Raw genomic sequence first — 23,325 nt, 5'->3', positions numbered from 1 at the left:
CTTCTATTTTTAAATCTTTTGAGGAAACCTCAGTCTCTGTTTAACCTCAAAGTACTTGCATAATCTAACACTTGTCCTTCATCAAAAATGACACAATTACATTAGATATTTTTAAATTGAAGATTACCCTTACATAAAAGATCAGGCTAGGATGTTTTAATTGCATCAATTATCTTAAGTAATTCATTAAAATGTCACAACAGTGACAGATGATGCTCTCCAGAGTTCACATATATGTGATCTCAGTTCCTTTGATGCTTATTTTGTATCATTGATAATCTTTTTACTCAGCAAAGATGCCCTCCTCATATTGTAAATATGTTTGTTTGTACTACTGGTGCATGTAAGGAGAACAGTGAAAAATTTGAAGTTTCAGGGCATGTAAAATTTGAAGAACTTCTACAGAGATTTGAAAGCATGTTTTTTCTCTTAGTATGCTGACTTGGTTATGTTAAAATCTATGCCTAACAATTGCATAACAATTGATGAATAGCTACATGCAGATTAAAACTGTGAAACATGAAAAAAAATGTCTTAAACATCACTGAGAAACTGATCGATGCAAGAGCGTAATCTTTAACTCTGCTGCGTATTTAAATGTCTTCACAGAGAATGTGTTTTAATTAGGAATTTAGGACTCTTGATTATTCCAGGCCACAACTAAAGACTTGTTGGAGAATGATGAATGTCAGAGGACAGGAGAAAGAAAGTGGCGGCTTGATTTGCTAGTCTCACAAAAAAATAAGACAGTGATTCATTAATTTAAATTCCCATTGCTTACAAACATTGTAAAGAATAAAAAGTTTCCTAGGTGATTAGTACAACAAAGCCATTCTTATCTCAAAGAAACAAGGTTAGAAGATAGAAGTATCAGCAAGACGTGACGTAACTTGACTAAAAGTAAAGTGAATACATCAATATAATATTAACACTGCATGTATTAGATAGATTGAAGCTCAATTACGGATTTTGAAACGTATTGGTAGTTAGATACAAAGATCCTCAAGCACAATTCCAGCAGGCCCTACTAAAATCAGATCAGTTGTTTTGATTTGGATTTCTCCCCAGCAGAATTAAATCCTGGCCCCAGTCTACTTCATATTTTTATTTTTGACTTGTTTTCCAATTACAAGAAAAGAATATGGTGGAAAGTGAAGGTAGACTTTTGGTACAGTGACAATTACTTGGTTAGCAGGACACAGTCTTTAGTCACCTCTACGTATAGGTAGCTAAGGCAAGAATAGTTTCAGCCTTTTATGCTCACATGTGCAGTACTGTTGAGTATGGAAATAAGAATAGATCAGTGCCTCACAGTTTGGAATTAAATGTTATGGATGTCTCTTAATATTCTGTAAATTCTGTCTTACAGCCAGTTTGGTTTGTTGTCATGATTAGCGTTGGTATGTTGTTCTGAGGTCCCAATTCTCTAATCCACAGGCCAAGAAACACTACTCCAGAAAGCTGAAGAGCTACAGAGGGATTCCATGGATTTGATCTTTTCACTTTGCTCAAAAATGACTTAATTACATAGCGCATAAGTATTCTGAAAAATATTTTGTAAACAACATAATTAGTCCAACAGATGAAAGCAAAAGATATTCAAAGGCTGAAAGATAAAGTTGGACAACATCAAACACAAAATGATATATTTTCAATAGCTAAAAGATATAATGCTTGGAGCACTTTAGCAGGCATTTACTTTTTCACTCAGAAATCATGTTTCATAGGGCACATTCAAGATGTACTGTTTACAAATTAATTTGCTGATTGTAGGGCCATTGAAATAGATAAAGAAATGAAAGAAATGCCAGAGTATTAAGAGACAGGGGAGGGAGAGGAGTTGGAAGAAACATTTGAAGATCATCTAGTCCAATTAGACATCTAGATAACTCAGAAGAATCTTTACCCTGTGAGGTTTTCCAAATAACTTAGAATATATGAAGGAACAAAATACTCTTGGTTAAGGAAATACTTCGCTCTTAATAGATTTCTTTTTTATTTTTATCTTTTTTTGTTGTTGTATGGAAGATAAAGGAAAGGACCAAGAAAAAGATGATGAAAAACATTAGGAAAACGCTAAATTCAAAGATGTGTTATTTCAGTGGATATCAATGATTAATTCTTAATAATAAATGCAACTTGATAAGACAGAGAAGGGATTGAGACTTCAGAGTTCTGTATTTTTCAGTAGCACTTAGCAAAAATAGAGTATTTAACAGGCATATTTTCAAAACAACTGATATCAGGTTCAGATACTTTGTCATCTGCACCAAAGATGTTGCTTCTGCTGCCCAGTCCTTAAAGATGTCTGTAAAAGCATTGGTATTGTCAAGAAACCAAGCCTTAGGTAACCCAGACCAGTATGTCTACATAATTCGAACTCCACCAGACAGTTTAACCTGATCAAATAGTCTTTTATTTTCCTTGCTATCATTTCACCTAGTAAAACAATTATGCTGCTGAGATTTTATCATATCCTATCTAGAATTTGCTAGTGTATTTCCACAGTTATAGATATAAATATATAAATATATCATGAATTGTGAACACATGAAATAATCTGATATCTATTGAATATATTACTTTTTTGTTTGAAGGCTTTTGCTTTTATTTTTTTTCCTATAATTGTATACCTCAAATCTTTCAGTAAGTTATTTTGATTTGAAAACTCTTGGCATAGCTTGAAATTCTGATGATATATTTCACGTCAGCATTTATCAGTTTTCAAAAAAGTGGACATCTGTTCAAATGAAAGTAGTTCAAAATCCTATATGTTTCACTTTAACACTCTTCCACATGGTAACAAAGACCCATATTAATGTGAGTCTTTCATACTACCAACATAGCCAGTTCTTTGATGTCCCAGTGAGCCTTCCCATACTTCTGAAGAAGATGGACAATAGTAGAGAGGGGAATTTATTTTACTACAGAATAATCCATTTGTATTGATGAGGAACACAACAAAGTAATGAATGATATGTATGGGAAGAGAGACATCAGTGGTGGAATCAGCATCACTAAGTATATGCTAAAACAAGTAGCATGTACAGTTTGTTTTTTTTAATTAAACTCTGCAAATACAAAATAAAGATAGCTATTTGTGATATGTGTCTACAAGTATATGAAGTAACTGGCAAGCTCAGAGGCCTCATAATTGGCTTTAAATCATCCACATTTATGAAACATCAATGATAATGAGCAGAGCAGAAATTTTATACCCTGACAGATAACTATATTTCATGTTCCTGTGCTACAAAAAACATAATTGATGAAACAATCTTCTAGTAAAATTAAAGAGTGTCAGATGAGGAAAAAGGAAGAACACTTGCTTTAGCATAACAGAAGGATGGAAGTAGAAGAAACCACAGCATCTTGTCAGAACTAAATGCTTTTTTTTTTTTGCTAGGAACAGTCTTGAATTAATTCAGATGGTACTTACCTCGGTATAAAAATATTACTTAATCTATTTTTTTTTCCTTCTAGGTAAGTGTAAGCAAGCCTATATCTATCAGAAAACCCAGGTATATAGTATAATTTGAAAGTGGCATTTTGATCATTCTGGCCAGGATTTGGAAAGTAGGTTTATGTGAGAATTCCAGTAGATTTTAGGTTTCAAAAACAATAAACAAAGTCATCTTAACCTGTCTGAGCTTTTAACATAAAGAACAAAACAAATCAGTGATCATTTGGGTCTGTTATCATTCAGTTTTGTGCTTCTCATAATCAAGAGGAAATTATTTTTGTTTTTATTACATTTCTGCTACTATGGTTCGTGAATACAAATGGCTATTAAAGTCTAATCATGCTCCAGTTGTACATACAATAGATGCAGCCATTCACAGAATACCACGTGGCAACCCTAAAGCTAGCTAACCCTTTGGACTCAAACCATACTAATTATTATTTGTTTTGTAAAGTAAAACGGTGCTTTGGTTGAATCCAAAACTGCCTGCTGTAAAACTGAAGTACCTACTCCACAGTACTAGGCTATAGAGATCCAAGAAAAGGGGAAGAATAAAGTCAGGTCTGACCAAAGAGGAACTTTTTATCATCTATGTACAGTGAATGCCTAATCTAGCTTTAATTCTCAGAGCCAAGTACCAAGAGAGATAAAGGGTAAAAGTGAATAAATAGCTCTAAATTCAGCGCGAATGAACTGCTGAGTTTTAACTTTGAGATAATAATGTTTCCACAAACATGAATGATTCAGTGATCATATCAGTTAGCTTTACTGATCTCTGTAATACCTGAAAAAGATGCTTTGGTTAAGCTGATTTTGGACTGTGTGGGACAAATGTCTTGGGTATAATACAAGTATCAGATTGCTAATATTATTTCTAGCAGCCAGAATGTTAAACTGATAACCAGCAGCAGTTCAGGAACCATAAAAATCAATTTGAGCCTTGTGTATCATGAACATGGCTCTGAAGAAAACATCAGATATAATCTCAGGAGAGAAATATGTATTGGCAAGCCAACTTCTTGAAAGAGAACATTTTAAGTTACTGTGAAAAACAAATTTAGCATCTACAGGACTATGACCTGCTATGTTAGGTAGCAGTACAAAAGCAGTATCTGTGTCACTATTAAAGACACAAAGATTGCATTCAGACGAAGTTTTAACTTATTCAGACAGTATATGGCAGTATATCTAACCCTAAAGGGAGGAAAAAAAGAAATAAAAAATAAAAACACAGCATATTAAACACATACACTTCCTGTTGTATGGGCTTTCCCTACCACTGCTTTTTACAGACAGAAGTAGTCAAGTTCTGGATTTTCACAGTTGCCCTTCAGATGACTCATGCAAAGCAAAGGAGAATTCTGGGTTTGCCTGTTACTACAGTGTAACTATTCAGTTACAAATTTAGGCATCTTTAAAAAAGAAGTTACATTTTCTGTTTACAAAATATAAATAACTAGAAGCATTGGCTTTTCAAGACTTGCTGAAAACCTACACCCTTCTAAACTTAGTCAGTAATTTCCTTTAGTGTTATTGGAGATACCTGCGCGCACAAAATAAGAAGAATGGGCCCTTTGGTATTAGAAAATCTTACAAATTAAAGAATGTTTTATAAGTAACTGCAAACTACTTTGATTTTCCAGCAATTCAATGCAGTCCTGTCAAAAGCCTTTTAACATAATATTGATATCACATACAGATGGCTATCATTCTTCATGAAGTGGCAAACAGAGGCTTTTTTGACTCTTCAAAGCAACCTGAACAGAAAAGAAACCAAAAATCACTGATCCTAGTGAAATGAAAGGTGTTCAAGTATTTTAAATGATGTATCTATAAAATAAAGTTCAATTTTATTTTAACTTCCCTCGTGTCAGTTATGATTTTCATAATCAAAGAGCAACTAGCACATTTGGTCAGTAAGAACTTTGATCTTAGACTAGTGGAGATGCGAAACAAAAGTGAACAAATAAAACATACTCAGAAAGGAAAGATTTTCACCTCTTGTATGCTACTTCACCTAAAAGCAGGCTTTGAAGCTTCCAGGTGGAATACAGTTACATAAATGCTTACTTTTCAAAGCAAAAAGAAATTAAAATTGCAATATTACATTAAAGTTTCATAAAAGAGTTTCTATGACGACTATAGAAAGTTGTTTCTTAATGTTGTCAGTAGATACTGCTCAGCAGCACACCAAATTTTGCTTTGGTATTTGAAAAGGCAATGTCTTCTATGTTAATAACCTTACCAAAATGTAGTGACATAACTGTTTGTTCTGGGCTTAAAATTTAAGTAAAGATTATATATTTTCACAATGGTTGATTGGAGTACTATGTGTATGTGACTAAAATCTTAAGGAATTAGAATCTCTGAAAGATAATACAACAGAAAGGGATTTTAAATTTAGGTTATATAAACAGCTATGTGCAGATATTATAAGAAATTCTGTGTATTCAGAATTTTGACACACATTAAATGAAATGGAAAAGGGAATTAAATTAATTTTTATTTGTAGAAAATTTAAACAAGGTGATGAATGATTATGATTTGAGTTAACAGAATTTTAACTAACGTTTTAGCAAATTTCCAAGAATTACTTCTGGTGTATCTAGCACAGTCTTTCCTTGAGTTCTATGATGATATTGTAAATATGTTCATGGGAAGAATTTGTTTGTGGTCACAATCTGTGCATTACAAACTCTGAAAAGCTGATCTGAAGAGCCAGAAACACATCTAAGTACATTTAAAAATTAAAGTTTAATTCCATGTGGTATTTGTTTATACTGTAAACAGATTAAGATGCCACTACAGAATAACTCCAAACAAAAAAAAATCATAGACAGAAGGTTAAAAAAATTGACATTAACATGAAGATATTTTAGACTGGCCCTGCTGTGTCATCTAAAAAGGAAAGCTAGGAGAAACTGCACCATTGACAAGGGATTTGTGTTCAAGCAACAGTGATCTGAAAATAGAATATAGACCATGAACTCTTTGGCATCTTTCCACCTATAATTGAGTGCATCTAGTTCATCCTAGAACTGGATGCATGATTTTATTCTAGGGTGTGGCTCAATGTAAGCTATGCAAGAGCTGCTTTGAAAGTAGTGCTTCCTGTTTTATTATGTTGGCCTTTGATGGCAGAGGAAGATGTTGATGGTATGGCAGATGTTGTTGGCTGAATTTTCCCACCAGTATTCCATCACATGTTGTTGCTGTGTGACAGATGGCAGCAGAGGGCAGTCTGACATAGAGGTGCAAATGAAACAAAGGTGTGTCATTGAAATCCTCCATGAAAAAAAAAAATGGCACACTCACATTCATTGAGGCTTACTGAACATTTCTGGAGACCAAAAAGTGGATATGAGCATGATGAGGCATTGGGTGAGTGGTGTGTTTCAGTAATGATGAAAGCAACATGAAAGACAAGTCACGTGCTCTTTGTACCTGCTGTAGTTTCTACGTAAATAAATAGGAGGCATTACCTTCAGAGCATGTAGATTGACATCCTTCGTCAGTCTTAATAATAATATATAGCCACAATATGCACAAGAAAGAGAACTAAAACACTGACAGGAGAACTAGATGGCCTAGTAGACTCAGTTAACAAGCCTTGTAGGATATGGGTATTGAGAAATATGCTACGGGTTGTGTGAGATTTACTTTTAATGAGAATGAACCTAAGCTAAAACAAAGAATGCTTCTACTTCCAAAACTTAAAACAAAGAGTTCTCTAATTACAAGATATGTTTGCTTTGTTCTCTTCATTTCCTTTTGTATAAACGCTCTTTGCACATGAAGCAGAATTGCTTACTGCATTTGCTGATCCACTCTCTGTTCCCCCTCTTCTCCATTGATCACTTTTGAGCTTTAACAGGTCCCTTCCCCTTAATGCTCAGAGATAAATCAAATATCTGGTCATGCCCTGTAAATAATTTCTCAAGAAACTCTACAAGATAACAGTGATCATGCACATTGTATTTCACATTGTTCACCAAGCCTTTAACTCAGTGTTCAGCCTATCCTTAAATCTGAGTTACACTGTCTTTATACTGATATAAAAAAAGAGGAGAAAGCAACCTATTCAGATAAACCTAATTGGACATGACCAACTCTTAAGGCAGAGGACTCTCCAACTCAGCACTTCATGGCCTCCAACACACCATTCTTAATTAGTTTTGCCAGTTGGTTTAGTTATACAATCATATCCTTCAACACACTCAGCACATTTCAAATTACTTCTTCAGCTCACTGCCCCCTGAATCTATGAAGCTGAAAGCCATAACTAGGCTCAATCGTTGTGTATCAAGGTAAAGTTTTGCTATATTAGTAGAATGCACAATCAACAGAGACCAGGCAGCAGAGATGTTTTTAAGAAAATCTATTTGTTCCAAGGGCTCAAACCAAAAAGACAAAACAAAGAAGCTTTCCACAGCCAGATTTCAAATCTATACACTATATCCAAAGGAATTATATTAACAGTAATACTTCTCTTTCATTCAGTCATATACTTCCCTCTATTTATAAATTAAGATTTATTTATACTTAATGTTTGCTCACAATAAATCTTTACTCAATGCATTAACTTTGTCTTGTAGATAAACCTAATTTGAAAAGCAATAAATGAGAACAGTCATTTATGGTTGTGGTTATAGGCTCTGGCTGGTGAGGCCCCTGCCCTGCTGTCAATGGTTTACGGGCGTTAGGCCTGATTCCGTGACAAAGGGGACGGGGGACCCAAGGGCCCACGTCCCAGGAAAAGGGGAAAAGGGTAGGGAGATGGCCCTGAGAGCAAAGAACAGCGGCAACAATCTGAGGAGAAACAAACTAATTTACTAAATAAGATATCGGAATGCAAAACAACACACTATAGTACAATATAATTACAATTTTAGCTGATAAATCCAATACAGAGAGAGAGAATGTCCCAAAATCAAGGTAGGCCTTACTCTACTACCAACGATAAGACGGCTGGAGAGCGAGGTGCTGCCAAGACAAGAGACAGCGGAAAAAAGGGATGAGATCTCGTGATCTGCAAGTTTTTATACTGTGAGCTTTTATCTTTTCCCTCCGGCTGGAAAATGCTAACAGAGGAGCAAAGTGTCGCGGGGAATGTAGTAGTCCTTCTCTTCTGAGAACCAGGTACATTCACTACATGATGTTATGATGTGGAGTACCAATAACCGAAAATCATAAAACCATGACACCTGCCAAATGTAAGACATCACCTTCTGCCCTCCGGTCACTTAAAAAGCAGCTGTCTGCTACTCTTCTGTGCTGGACTCTCTCATAAAATCTGAATTCTTCCCAGTTCTTAATAACCAGTACAGGAAAAGCAGAGTCATCAGGACATGCTGATAGCAGTCTGAGTACTACACTGAGGAGTTTTGCTTTACAGCCAGACAGCCAGTTTCTTGTCCATTTATCTCCATTCCAGGTTTCTGAAAATTTCTCAGGAACTCTGAGGGATTTAAAAATTATTTTCTTTGAGTGAAGGAATACAAATAAGATGATTGCCATTTGGCACAGACTGCTGCTGTGGATTAATAGGGATTTCCAGCACAGATGAACAAGTAAGACAAGCCAAGGCTTAGAACATACTGTGGTATAGCAGCCTGTGACCACATCTCACAGCTATGTCACTTCCTGAGAATAACAGTAGGAGAAGCCCTTTCCCTTCTACAGTTTTACACTAAGGTAAGGACTTCAGCATTATTTTTGAAAGCAGTGTGTTTATTCTGAATCACACTTACATCCTCTCTTTGGAGTTTTTCTTTATTGGAATCTTTGTTTTCATTTTCTTGAAGTATCAGGTGGGGTTTCTAACTAACTTCAAGGATGTTAAAACAAGGATGTTCAAACACCATGGCATCAGCTGGAAGGACTAGAGGTTGATTCTGCTATCAAGAGGTGGACATCTCTAAGTTGAATCAGAGCTCCTCTTATCTTACTGCTCCTAAAACAGCACTCTGGCATTTTTCTTTCTACTCTCCTGCAAAATCAGTTCTCATCTTCCTCATTTTGAAAGCCTCATTCAACCCCATGACCATGCCTTGCTGTGACCTTTTACAGCTTGTTCCCACATTTCTCCCACCTTGATTAATTCTGTCTGATTTTCCTCCTCTGGTGCTCTTATTAGCACATGCTTCTCTCTTACACAATCTGCTTGGCCTTGTCCTCCATTTACCTTTGGATCTCTCTTCAGCTCTCTGCATCCTGCCTTCTATCTATGCTCTTTTGAAAGAAGTTAAATGCTTCTTGCTGTGCTCCAACCATTCTTCTTTCTTCCAAGACAGCAATTTGACTCCCTTCTTTTGCAAAGCCTGACTATAATAGATTTCACCAACAGTGTTACTGACCTTTTGTTTTTTGAAGAGTTTGTCTGTAAAACTGCTTAGCAGAGAAACCTCAAGGATGTCTGCAATGCTAAAATGAGAAAGATCAAACCTTTGCTTGAATCACAACTGTGTATAATGCTTAGCTGTTCTTCCTTCTCTCAGCTTTGTCTTGACAGTTCAGATTAGTTTTCTCAAAAGCATTGTTACTTGATTTGGGGATAATTCGTAGCAGGGATCACATTAAAGAACAGTAGCATAAGACTGCATGAGTAGTTATCCACCACTGCATCCTCAGCAACCAGAGCACTTCAGAGCATGAAATAAACAAAAATCTGTACCAGCTGATAAAAACATTGTTCTGGTGGAGCATAGAACATACCTCACATTATTTCAAACTGTTTGAACATTAAAGTAATTATACTTTAGGGCCACAGGAATAAAAAAAAAAAAAAACAGAAAACCCAGAGCCAAGTGCTAATTAGTTACTCTGCTTCGGAAGGAACCAGACGAAAGTGGTATGGACATAAGCCCATCCAATTTGGCTCTGCAGACAGGGATCTTTCCCTGTTCCCTTTCATTTCACTGTGTAGATCTATTCACTGTATAGATCTATTTGCAGTTACTATGATCTTAACAAGATTAGGGCAAAAATAGTCATCTCATTCTTTCCAAAATCCATGAAGGTCTCTGCATTAGCAGAGAATATATTTCAGTTGTAGTTTGGATGGAGAAGAGCCATATTTTTTTTTTTTTAGACCAGCTGATAAAGATGGAAAAAATAGACAAGCATTTCTGCAAATGTTTTTACTCTTTTCAACTCATAGAACAGAAACAACGAACCGCAAATAGCTTGTGAAAAATTGCCAAGAGTTTAATTTAACTATGTTTATTATTCTGAAGAAATAAAAAGAGGTAAGATTTAGAAGTTGTGTGCCAGGATGGTATGTAGGCAAAGTAGGAAGAAGGTCAATAGATCCTATAAGAATAGGGAAAAAAGAGGTAATTATATCATATAGAGCAATGAGACATGCATGATGTTTGGCGCAAGGGAAATTCTAAAACCTTGATCTGAATCTATGAATTTTTGTACCTAAATATTATGAACTTCTGTTCCTAGCCTTGCCTTTTCATGATATTTTGAAAGTCTTCCTAGAGGTCAAATACATAATAGTTATTTTGTGAATGCTTTACTATTGGCAATTAAGCTTCCCTAATAGTTCTATCAATATGCTTTGCATGGAATTTATTTGAACCTTGCAGTTAAGTGGAAGTTATGAATTCAACGAGCAATATGTGCATTGAATCTTCTGCTGGATATGCGATACATAAAATTTAGCACACAAAGGGAGGTAGACAGAACAAAATTTAAGAAAATGAAGAAATATTAAGGAAGACTAAGAAGAATGGAAACAGACTGTTCCAGAGAACTAAGGCAAAGGGAAGAGAACCCTACCTCCTGCTGATTCACATCATAAAAGAAAGCAAAGAAACAACAAAAACAAGAGCAACAACAAAACAAAAACAAAAAAAAGACAGAAGAAGGTAAGTTAGACTGTGGAAAAGATTATATAGTCAAACTTCTGATCTATAAATGACCATGAAGGTCACGAATGCATAAGAACTCAAGGAAAAGTTCAAGTCAGAACAGCCCAAGGAGAGGATAGCCTACTGACACTGAAGTACCCAAGAAGTAACCAGGAAAGATTCTTTTGTTAAATATAATCCAGGTAACATGCATTATTGCCTTGTCTTTTCATAGCTCTTTCTAATATCACAAGTAATCTTAGAACCTTGCTTAATAATAATCCCAATCTATATATAAACTGTGAAATAGCAGATACTCTGCTCCTTGGGGCATGATCAGTCACTGACAAACAGCTCTTGTGGGGTTTTTACTCAGACATTAGTTACAGTACTGTCTAATGTTGCTTAAAGCTACAGTTAAGGTCAGCTCAGGGCTTGATAATTTGAAGAACTACACTTCACACTTAAAGAAATTCTTACGGGCACTCATTAATTACTACTTCTAACCAAGCATTGGAGGACTGTGTAGTAGCGCACAACTTGGAAAATGAGCCCCATTGTCATATGAGGCTAATGAAAAAGGGCTAGCAACATTATTATTCTACCAAGAGTGGACAGTTCACCAAAGTGAGCTGTGAAAAGTTGTCCATTTGAAAATGTATGCATGCAGCTTACACAGACTACTGGAAATATATTGCAGCAGAGATTTTTTCCTAACTTAATAGTCTATAAGATTTCATTGAAAATCTGCACTGTATATTGTTCGCTTATGTTTTTGTGATCAGTAGTTGTTTACTTGTTTTTCAAATCTTACAGTCTAAGTTCAGAGAGGGAATACCTTATCAGAAACACAGCGCAGAAAGTTAGTAGCATGGTGAAAGCTCACTTGAACTGGATGCAATATTGGATCTAAATGAGGGGGAAAGCGAGCTTTTGTTAATTCTACAAAGCAAAAGTACCCTGTATATCATACAGCCTAGGAAAACCCAATTGCTGTACTGGTTTGATAAGCACTGTGGCAATCAGAAAGATCAACACGATGGAAAAGGTGTTACAAAGAGTTATAATGATGGAAGGATTGACGCGATGGAAAGTGGCTATAAAGGAAGAGAAGAAGATAGCTCACCTGTCTCCAAAGATCTAGGTTCACAGGGAAAACTCCACCAAGGAGTTTTCCTCCTCAGAGGCAGTCAGCCCTTAAATGAGGCCTAAGAGGGGTGGAGCCTGGCTTCAACCCTTCTGGTCACACAAGTGAATTGCCTTCACCTGTGCCTCCAGGGCTGACTGGGTCTTTCCTCCAGGTGCTCAATCAGTGGTTTGGGCCATGACTCAACAGTTCCCATAGAAGTACAAACCTGATCCCTGCTGTTCTTATAGTCTGTGATTGTCAACAAGCAATTTTTACTCTTTCAAAGAGGATGATGTTGAATTCAGAGAAAAAAAATAAGAAAGAGAGAAAGCAGCATAAGACTAATCAAAATAATGTCCTTATTATGAAGAGATTAATAAGCCAGAAACTCATCTTAATTAATTAGCTCTAAATCAGATTCTAAAAAAAGGATCTAGGTTTGAAGTGGGACCTCAGATTAACTAATTAGTTAATGTTTGCAAAGTGTGGTGAATATGTGGAAGGAGGGGGAGTTTGTTCTACAGTGCAGGATCAGCACTTAACATGGAAGAGTGTGGTCTCACAGCTGAGGCCCTGTTTGGAGCCTCAGTTTACATCTAGGAGAAAATATAACCAGATATTTATATGTGGCTATTGCCAAGACTTCTTGGTTCTGAGCTACCTATACTATTGATTTACTGTGATTAAGAGCAAGTCCATTTTGTTCCTCTAAAAAACAAAGATAGTCAAAACAAACTACTTCGGTAAGGCAATAAGGCTTAGTTAGTTGATGAGAGTTATGTTCCTGAAAGGCGATGGAGAGATAATAGGTTTGAACTGAATCTTGATATCAATTGCAACCAAATGAAGTCCTAAGGACTGTGCTGGTAAGAGGAGAGAGAGTAACAGCAGCTCCCTAAGGCTTTCACGTGGATGAATGCGTGAATTCAGTTACATTATGTCTTTGCACTCTAAACTGTTTTGTTTTGTGGATGTACAGCTGAGGTGAATACGCAAAAAAGCTAGATGAGATAAATGCGTTTGATACGCAAAAAAGGCTAGATGAGATTAAAAACAGAAGAGATTGAGGGACAGCTCTCAGTGAGAGCCAAGATGCAATGGACTGAAAAAAGAGGGAATGCACAAGGTGGGATGAGACATGGAAAAGGGAAAAGTGAGGAGCAGATATTTAATATTATAATTAATTAATCTTCAATTCCTCCCTTGACAAATAACAACACATTCAAAGAAATTGAGAACTATTCAGAAAAAGGCAGTCAGGGGAAATTTATGGGATATTTGGTTATTATGGATTAACCTCTGAGCATTTGTGAGAGAGGGAAGAAAAATAATTCTATTCTTGATGCTGCTGCATGGACTAAAGGCATTATAAAAAAGTAGGCATGTCCATGTACCACAAATTGGCTTTCTCACATGCAGATGAAAACAACATGGCAATAACTTTACAAAAAGTTGCGGCAGTTCATGTTAGCTGTTTTCTCCTTTGATGATGTACCTCTTTGTCTACTCTTTGACAGCAAACAATCCTCATCTCACTGTTGACTGTTCCAAGACTGACCACCCCTGTGTCAGGATTCACAGCAAATGCCTCAGAGCTTGCACCTCTGTCCAGATGAGGACATTTTTTCCTATACTAATTTTATCTACAAAGTAGGAAATTAGCTAGGTCTCAGGCTCCTTCATGAATTTACCAAGCATAAAATGAAATACTAATGCCAAAACAGCTTGCTGTGATGTTCAGTGGGCACTAGTCTCAATCCAACAAATCAAAGCCACAAATCCATTCCATACCTAAATAGAAATAATTCCTCATAGTAGCATGGACCTCTACATCATGACTTTTATCTTCTACTATAAGTTTACTTTTCATCATTGTTGCGTGCCTCCATGCTTCCCCACCCGGCGTGCAACACCTCAGAGGCGCCCTCCCGTCTGCATAATCCCCTATGCAGGGACAAAGGAGATGGACGCATGGCGTCTAGCTCCGAATGCCAATTTAATGCTGCGCAACAAAGCTACTTATACCCGTACACGCGACCGCCCGCCACAGATACCCATGACCTCCCGCTCCACCCCAGGTGCTCGCAGGCACCACCCACCCCACTTAATCCCACAATCATTGCTCAGTTTCATTAAAATGAAGAATATTTTCATTTCCGTTCAACAAAATCCCATGCTAAAATGTTCACTATTTTCACTCCTTACAATGTATTTCCTTTATTAATCATTACTCCAGACTAAACAGCTGTGATATTTCAGATGTCCCAGGATAAAAATGAAATTTCTGTTGCATTTTGTCTATTTTTGACAACATCACACAATATTGCATATGATGGCACACACAATTTCTTAAGAGGATTTACTAATAAATGAATTTCAGGATTGTTTCTGTTTCATTCTTAAAATATATCTTTGCTTCAATAGCTGATGCTTTATGCTTCAATTCACTGGGAAGCAAGCACCTCTGTGTTTATACTTAAATATACTGTCATTTAGAACTTAAGGCTGCCTTACGTCTGTGCTTGGGAAGATCATGAAGCAGAACCTCCTAGAAGATATGTTAAGACACAAGTGAGAGAAGGAGGTGATCCAAGACAGCCAGCATGGCTATACTGAGGGCAGATCATACCTGAACAATCTGATTGCCTTCCATGATGGAGTGACAGCGTTAGTGGGCAAAGGATGGGCAACTGATGTCATCTTCCTGAACCTGTGCGAGGCTTTTGACATGGTCCTGTACCACATCCTTATCTCTAAATTGGAGTGTTACAGATTTGAAGGCTGGACTATTCAGTGGATAAAGAATTAGTTGGATGGTCACAGCCGGAGGGTTTTGGTCAATAGCTTTATGTCCAGATGGTGGTCGGTGATGAGTGGTGTCCCCCAGGAGTCTATCTTGGGACTAGTGCTCTGCAACATCTTTATCAGTGATACAGACAGTGGGATCAAATGCACCTTCAGCAAGTTTGCTGATAACTCCAAGATTAATGGTGCAGTTGATGCAATATAAGGAAGGGATGCCATCCAGAGGGACCTGGAGAGGCTTGAAAAGTGGACCCACTTGAACCTAATGTGATTCAATGAGGCCAAGTTCAAGGTGCTACACTTGTATTAGGGCAATCCCAAATATGCGTACAGACTGGGGGAAGAACTCATTGAGAGCAGCCCTGCAGAGAAGGATGTGGGAGTACTGGAGGACAAAAAGCTGGACATGAGCCAGCAGTGTGTGCTTGCAGCCCAGGACAACAGCATCCTGGGTTGCACCAAAAGAGGGGTGACCAGCAGAGTCAGGGAGGTAATTGTCTCCCTCTACTCTGTCCTTGTGTGGTCCCACCTGGAGTATGTGTCCAGGTCTGAGGCTCCCAGGCCAAGAAAGATGTGGAGCTGTTGGAGCAGGTCTAGAGGAAGGCCACAAGGATGATCAGAGGGCTGGAGCACCTCTCTATGGAAGAAAGGTTGAGGAAGCTGGACTTGTTTAGCTTGGGAAGGAGGAGTCTTTGGAAAGAGCTCATTACAGCCTTCCAGTACTTGAAGAGAGCTTATAAGCAAGAGGGAGAAAAATTTACATGAATTTGATAGTGATAGGACAAGGAGGAATGGGTTTAAACTAAAAGGGGAGATTTAGGTTTGGTGTCAGGGGACAATGTTTTACTCAGAGGGTGGTGAGGCACTGGATGGAGCAGGTTGCCCAGAGAAGTTGTGGATTCCCCATCCCTGGAGATATTCAAAGCCAGGCTGGATGGAGCCCTGGGGAGCCTGATCTAACAGACGGCAACTCTACCTACAGCAGGTAGCTGGAATTAGATGGTCTTTAAGGTCCCTTCCAACACAAGTCATTGTATGATTCTACAATTCTATGAATGTCTATAAACAGTATCTAACATGCATTATCATGTATTTATCAGCAATGAAATTTATATTTTATTATGTTGCCAATTTACCTGCCTTTTCTTCTCAATTACTTTAGTTGTCTAAGCTGATTTGATTGGCTGCCTTGTTCTGAGGAAGATGTGGCTAAGAAGTTCTTTTGCCTGCCCATTCTGATTGTCATGAAGGTAAAATTGCATAGGGTGCCTTGCAGAATGAAGAGCTCGGGCTATGCAAAAGGTCATATGTCCACAGATACCACATTCCGCGTAGCAGTCAGAGAGGTTCAGTTACATGAGAACATATACAAACATCTAAGGGGGATAAATCACAGATCCAGGACAGACCAATTTTCTGGCCTCATAATTGTTACTCTTTTTGTCTTCTAAACTTCATCCTTTTCTCCTAGAATGAGTTTCTCATTCCCGTTTACCGCAAGTATCTCCATTTATTTTATTGCTAAGGCATTTGTACCCCTGCCTGCGCTCTCCTCTTTTTCTGAAAATATTGGCATCCATCCTCTACTTACTTTTTAAAAAGGCATACTTCCCTATCTTTCTTTTAAAGTGTATCACTCCTTCACTCTTGTGTGCCCCTGAGTAATACCTGAAATACGCAAACTGGCAAACACAGAACAGAGAAGCATTTTGAATATAAATGACACATTCTTTCCTTTGGTCATCTATGCTTCAACAATATTAGGCACCATACAGAATTAAGAGTAATTTTACATGTTGGAAAAAAAAATACTGATTTTTTAAGATGGCAAGGCCCCTTCAAGTGATTCCAGCTTTTCTTTAAAAGATAGAGAAAAACAGATAAAATACTACTAGTGTGAGGCACGCTATCAAAGGACATGACAGTGATAGGTTTTGAAGAGAAAGCTCGGGTAAAAAGTTTTGATGAAGTAGAAAACACTTTCTTTGTTTCTACTTAATTTGATTCAGCAGGAGATATAAATATAACTTTTGATATCTGCATTCAAAGAAAAAAGCATAAAAATCTTTTCTCCCACAAAGTAAAACTGAGTTGAGCCAGTACCTTCAAACAGAATTTTTGATATCTGCTGTTTCTTTTTTGAGATCTGCTTGTCAACCCAGTATTTAGATCAATTTTGTGACATTTTGGATTAACGTGATAAGGAAGAAACGCTTTCTAGGTTTCTAGAAGAAGTAGAAGGTTCAAAGCAGTTTTTCTTTTATTTCAAGTGGGCAGTTAGTAGTTAATCTCCTGGCATTTTGTTCACAAAACACACAGTATTTTTAAATGGTCTGTCAAGACAGACCTAAGGATAGCACAAGAAAACAGTAAGTCAATACACTTGTTCAGTGATATCAGATGCATAGTAAAGAAAACTCATAAAAGCTGGAGGTTTTAGAATTGTGGGTTTTTTCTCCTCTAATACTGAAATGTGATATTATCTCCTGTCTCCCATGACACAAGTTTGGTTTAGGGAGTGAAGAATTCATTCTCACTAGCTATGGTGTTGAGAGGAAGATTCTCAACAACTCTCAGGACAATGTCGGGCAAGAGTAATAAAGATGTGTTTCAGTCCAGATGATTCTTTTTCCTTCCCTGGGAAACCTAAATAGCTATAATCTATACATAAATAATATCTTATTTTCAATCCTTTCCCTTGTTCCCTATGTGAATAAGAGCTAAGTGAAGTTTTTAATTGTTATCCAAGCTATAATTTAAAACACAGTTCCAGAGTTTTAGCAGAGGGAAAATAACAACAGAGATACATAACATTTTAAAAATCTATGGAAAAACACCTATTGCAGCCTGATGGGAATTAGCTATCATTGTTAATTACTCACATTACTAATCAGTTATTGACTAAAACTATCTATGTAGGTATGAAAAACAATATCCTGATAGACCTGTAAGATATTACAAACTGAAAAAGAAGCAATGGCTGTTTAAACCACATAGTTCACAGACCAGCCTTAATCTGATTTTTTTTGTTTTTACATATGCTATTCAATTGCAGAAATATGGAAGAGTAATAAAAATGAGTAATAAAGTTAAATATGTATATATAAAGTGAATTTAGCTTTCATTATATCTGGTCTGCAGACTGGGAGATTTCTTTGTGAAAATATGCTTTTCTGTATCTGCTTCCTTTTATTCTCATTCTTCATTGTAAGAATTGTAGATACTTCCTGAGCTAATACCATGAGTGTTTTTTTCCAAATGGCTTCAGTCTTCTCAGCAGGAAGCTAACAGCTGAGAATATCCTGCTCCTTTAACGGTTTTATTTTCAGGGAATACAGTGTTCTCAAAAACTAACAGGGTGGAGCTGAAGCTGTGTTTATCCATGGAAGGGGGAAAAGCCAATAACCAGATAAATTCCTTCTGCAAGTCTTGTGCTTGAGGGCTCAATGCAGAAGTGAGATGGCATTTTAAGCTCCATACCTAAGCATTATTTGGTCCTTTTCTGAGGCTGCAAATAAGCCAGCCAGTTAATGCTAGAGGTGAGAGGATAACCTATCCTCTAGAAACTGTAAACAGACAAAGATCATTTCATACAGCCCAACACCATCCTAGCAGAATATGCGACTATGCTGATCGAACGTTCTCGTAACAAGAACACCTCCCAAGGAAGCAAATGCTAAAAAGTCTCTTCCTACTAGCTGATGAATACTTACTTTTTTATTTCATATTCTATGTGTTACACACCTCTTTCTATACTCTTAACTGTGGAATTGGTCTTAGGTAAGGTGAAATTAGGTCATTTTTCTAGGCTGTTTTGCTAGAGCACCTTCTAATAGGAAAAAAATAACAGCTACAGATGACTGCTTAAATAATGGAGAAAAGTCAAATTGAAAGTGAAGTTAGTACCGCAATAACATACAGTGTGTCAGTTACAGAGCTTCATTTGTTAAGAGGCCTGACTCAGCTAGGTACAAATTATAGGCAAGTCAACATTTGAAATACTAACCATCCTCATAATACAGTTTGACATTGCTTTAGAACACAAACCTAGGTTTCAGATAAAATGGGACTAATGAATTAAAAGGGAAGACACTGTGTCTTCATGCCAAAAAAGGGATCAGGAAGTAAAAGCAATGACAAATTATAATTATTTAACTAATAATCCTACAGAAACAAAGTGTATTCCTGGTAGAAACTAACAGAATAAAATAAGACATACCAATACTTTTATAGAGTGGTTGTGAGAGATCTTTTTCTCAGAGAACTTACATTTTTCTATCAACGTTCAGCACCGGTAAGCAGCTAAACACCACACAACTGCTCATTTACTCTCCTCTAGTGGGATGGGGATGAAAATGAGAAAAGTAAAGGTGAGAAAATTTGTGGGTTGAAATAAAGACAGCTTAATATGTAAAGCAAAAGCTGTGCTTGAAGGCAGAGCAAAATAAAGAATTTCTTCACTACTTTCCATCAGCAGGCAGATGTTTAGCCATTTCCAGGAAAGCACAGCTTCATCTCATGTAATAGTTACTTGGGAAAACAAACACCATGACTGAATATTCTCCCCTCTTCCTTCCCCGTGCCTCAGCTTTATGTCTGAACTTGATATCATATGGTGTGGAATATCTTTTTGGCCAACTGGGGTCAACTGTCCTTGCCGTGTTCCCTGCCAACCTCTCAGGCACACCTTTCCTATTTGCTCGTAGAGCAGTGTGAGAAGCAGAAAAGACCTACTGACTCTGAATAAGTACTGTTCATCAACAGCAAGAACATTGGTGTCTTATCAACACTTCTTCATCACAAATCCAAAATATAGGATATGAGTTACTATGAAGAAAATTAACTCTATCTCAGCCAAAAACAGTACAAGCAGAACTTCATGTTCTACCATTCTGTTTGAGAGGAAAGTCTGAATGGAAATAGCAGAAAACTGAGTATATTAGCATATATATTTTCAGCAATAGGAACCATTCCAGTTCCCCAACAAAGTTGTAATAGGTATATAATTTTGGATGTTTTTTGAAGTGTCACTTCACATAACATTCTTGCACTAGATTTAAATGCTAAATGTCCATCTTCTAAGGCAATATGAGTTTCTTTTCTTTAAGTCAATATTTCTACTCTTTCTGCTTTAGATCAGTGTTTGCTGACAGAATACAGATTTTGTACTCCTGCAATATCAATAAAATCTGGAGCAATTGAAATATGTACACAGAAGGAATATGTATTTTATTACAACTTAAAATTACATGAATTACAGAATTTCTTAGTTATTTTTTAAGAATGTTGTGTATTTCTATGTCTAGCACATGCATATGCAAAATCACAGATTCCTAGACACTTCTGCCAAAAGGGATAATGAGCTTCAGTAAAATTCAGATTCAACAGAATTTCTCTTCCTCACCACAGCTTTCATCTCGTAGTAGTGGATTCAAAGTGTTACGGAATAACATGTCAATACAACAGTAGTCTGCTTACTTACCACCCTGCCCTTCCTTCTCAAATGGAAGAGTAAAGAATGTAGATGGGCAGGCTAGTAAGCTCTCAAGTTAACAAACCCACACTGATTCAGATGGGATGAGAAAAGGGCTGAGCGGTTGCATAAGCTGAGGACTCGGGAATGAAAATGCAGTTTTCCCAGTACCATTTCCCATTACCACAGCTTTTGCAGGGTGCTACCACAGATTTGGCAGGATGACAGATTATTGTCTTTTAAAATATTGTCTTTTAAAGAGACAAGTCCTAGTTTCTTAATATCTTTGTCTTGGACACGAAAACAGTACTAGCCATTGCAGATCTTAGCAGCATACAGATTAGGTTTCGCCTATTTTATGTAGCTGTCTCTAATTAATGTGTTCAGTCTAGTCTAGCTATCTAAGCTTCTTCAAAAGTGAATGAAGAAAGAAAAGCACCTTCACCAAGTAATTCTCTCTCTAAAATAACTGAGACAGATGTAATGAATTACTCTTTGGGGAAAATTTTCTCTCTTAGATTGGGTAGTTTAAATTGCTGTAGATGGTAACAGTAAGGCAAGATGAATCTTGTCCATCTGATCTATGATTTTGGAAGATGTACTACTCAGTAAGTGGACATCATGCTCTTTTGAGTGCAGTGTGTCTAGCAGTGGGCTTCTCAAAATCCCAGAAAGATACAACTTAGAACAAGTCCAGTGGACTGCAAATAGGACAGTTGAGGAGCTGATACAATTGATATCATGACATATTGGTAAGAAGCTAAGGGAGGAGCTCTTTATGTTCAGTCTGAAGACGAGAATGGGGTTATCTAATTGTAGTCTTCAACTATCTAGTGAATGGCTATGGCAGAAAGTGTAGCAAAAAAAAGCCACTATCTTCACAGAACTGCACAGTAAAAGGAGTAGAAGTAACATTCCCAATTTGCAGAAAGGAATATTCCAAACAGAAGAAAAATAATCCTCTAAAGCAGTGGAGTCAAACATGAGCTGTCTGCCCAGAAAGGCTATGGAATTTCTGTAGCTGCAAATATTCAAAACTCATATGTACTAAGGTCAGAGCTGCTCTGACTGCACAGTTACTCTGCTCTGAGCAGGTGGCTTATACTGTACTCCAAAAGTCCCTTCCAAGAAAATATCTAAATAGTATTTAGAATAACTTCTCAGTAGCTGAATGTCACACTAACAAGAAATGAAATAGCTGTATCATAGAAAAGGAAGTTGATTAGACACTACAAATATATAGAACTATGTAATCACAAACATTTCATTTCATTTCAACATGAAAAGTTAATTGAATTTACTTTCAAAACAGGGTCAGAGGAAAATAGGTTCATGAATCAGGTTCAGTTTAATTTTTTACCTCCTCAAAATCATAATAATAGTTAACCCCAAAAAAGTTTGGGGAAAATATTTTTGAGAAGACACCACAATAAATAAAACTTGATATTCTATAAAGCCAAGAGATCATCTGATATATACGAAGACGTAACATTGATAAAATATTGATTCAGCCTATGACTTTGGCAGTGCTCAACTTCAAATGCTTTGAAGTTGTGAGGGCAATTGATCAGGTCAAAATAGCATAAAGTGTGAAGACTTATTAGCATATCCTCTTAATGGTCCATCAACTCAATACTCATGATTTTGTGTGTACAATTTAATAAAACTGCAAGATCTGTTTTCAGTAGTAGTGTTCATTTACGTTATGCTTACATACACTTACATTTATCATGAACATAAAAGGGAAAAAAATATGCTTCAAGTAATGTTCAGTATTGAGAGCTCCAGTGCCAGCATACTGAGGAAATTAGAAACGTAGTTTTACTCTGAAAATAAACACCATTCCAAACACTCCTTTTCACAGATAAACTCTCATTTACAGTGTATTTAAGTCAGACCTTACTAATTTAAGAATGTTTTAGCACTGTTTACTCCGAGGAACTGCAATTAAAATAAAAACAATAATAAAAATCAGTTACTAGTATTAGTCATTTAATGATCTGAACAATCAAAATCTTCATAAAAATTAATACGCATTAGCAATATTATAAATGAACATAAATTTAATGTAATTTTTGCCTGTTAAAACATAGCATTTACTAAAAAAACTGTCTCACTAAAGAAACAGTATATGTTTATGTACATATATATATAAAACACATATATGGCCTAAAGACAATTAAGATATTTGTCTTATAAAGTTGCTATAATGCAGCATTATGGAAAGTTACATGAGCATATCCACATAACTAATTTTTGCCACAGATTTTTTTTTTAAAACAACCTATTTTGTGACTAAGCAAAATTCTGTGTTAATCTGTTACACTATGCTTGTTTCCAGTAAAAGCCACTGACTATTGTAGAAACATAATCTGGTCCTACTGGTTTCTGAAATAAGAACTGGCTATGTCTTATGGTTCTTTTACTCTGGATAATCTGTGCCCTTCCACAAACCAGTAGAGTGGCCCTGTGGCCAAGAAAGCCAGTGGGGTGCATTAAATGTATATCCTGGGGTGCATTAAAAAGAGTGTGGCCAGTAGGTTGAGGCCCTGGTGAGGCCACATCTGGAGTGCTGACTCCAGTTCTGGGCTTCTCA

At 36.7% G+C, this 23,325-nt stretch overlaps 1 protein-coding gene across 4 annotated transcripts in view; it reads right to left on the bottom strand.

Moving 5' to 3' along the window:
* LOC110396100 (inactive phospholipase D5-like) overlaps positions 1-23,325 on the bottom strand; it is a 304,755-nt gene that overhangs the window by 203,372 nt on the left and 78,058 nt on the right. The window contains exon 1 of one of the 4 annotated variants that reach the window (XM_021391425.1): positions 12,449-12,484. The exons of the other annotated variants lie outside the window; for them this stretch is intronic. The gene's annotated coding sequence lies outside the window, so the exon portion shown is untranslated. Of the gene's footprint in view, positions 1-12,448; positions 12,485-23,325 lie in introns of those variants that run through there. 4 annotated transcript variants of the gene reach the window in all.

Source organism: Numida meleagris, chromosome 3 (genome assembly GCF_002078875.1).
Source record: "Numida meleagris isolate 19003 breed g44 Domestic line chromosome 3, NumMel1.0, whole genome shotgun sequence".
Classification (NCBI taxonomy): Eukaryota; Metazoa; Chordata; class Aves; order Galliformes; family Numididae; genus Numida; species Numida meleagris.
The sequence above is the reverse complement of the archived record's forward strand: the minus strand, read 5'-3'. Positions and strand labels throughout refer to the sequence as shown.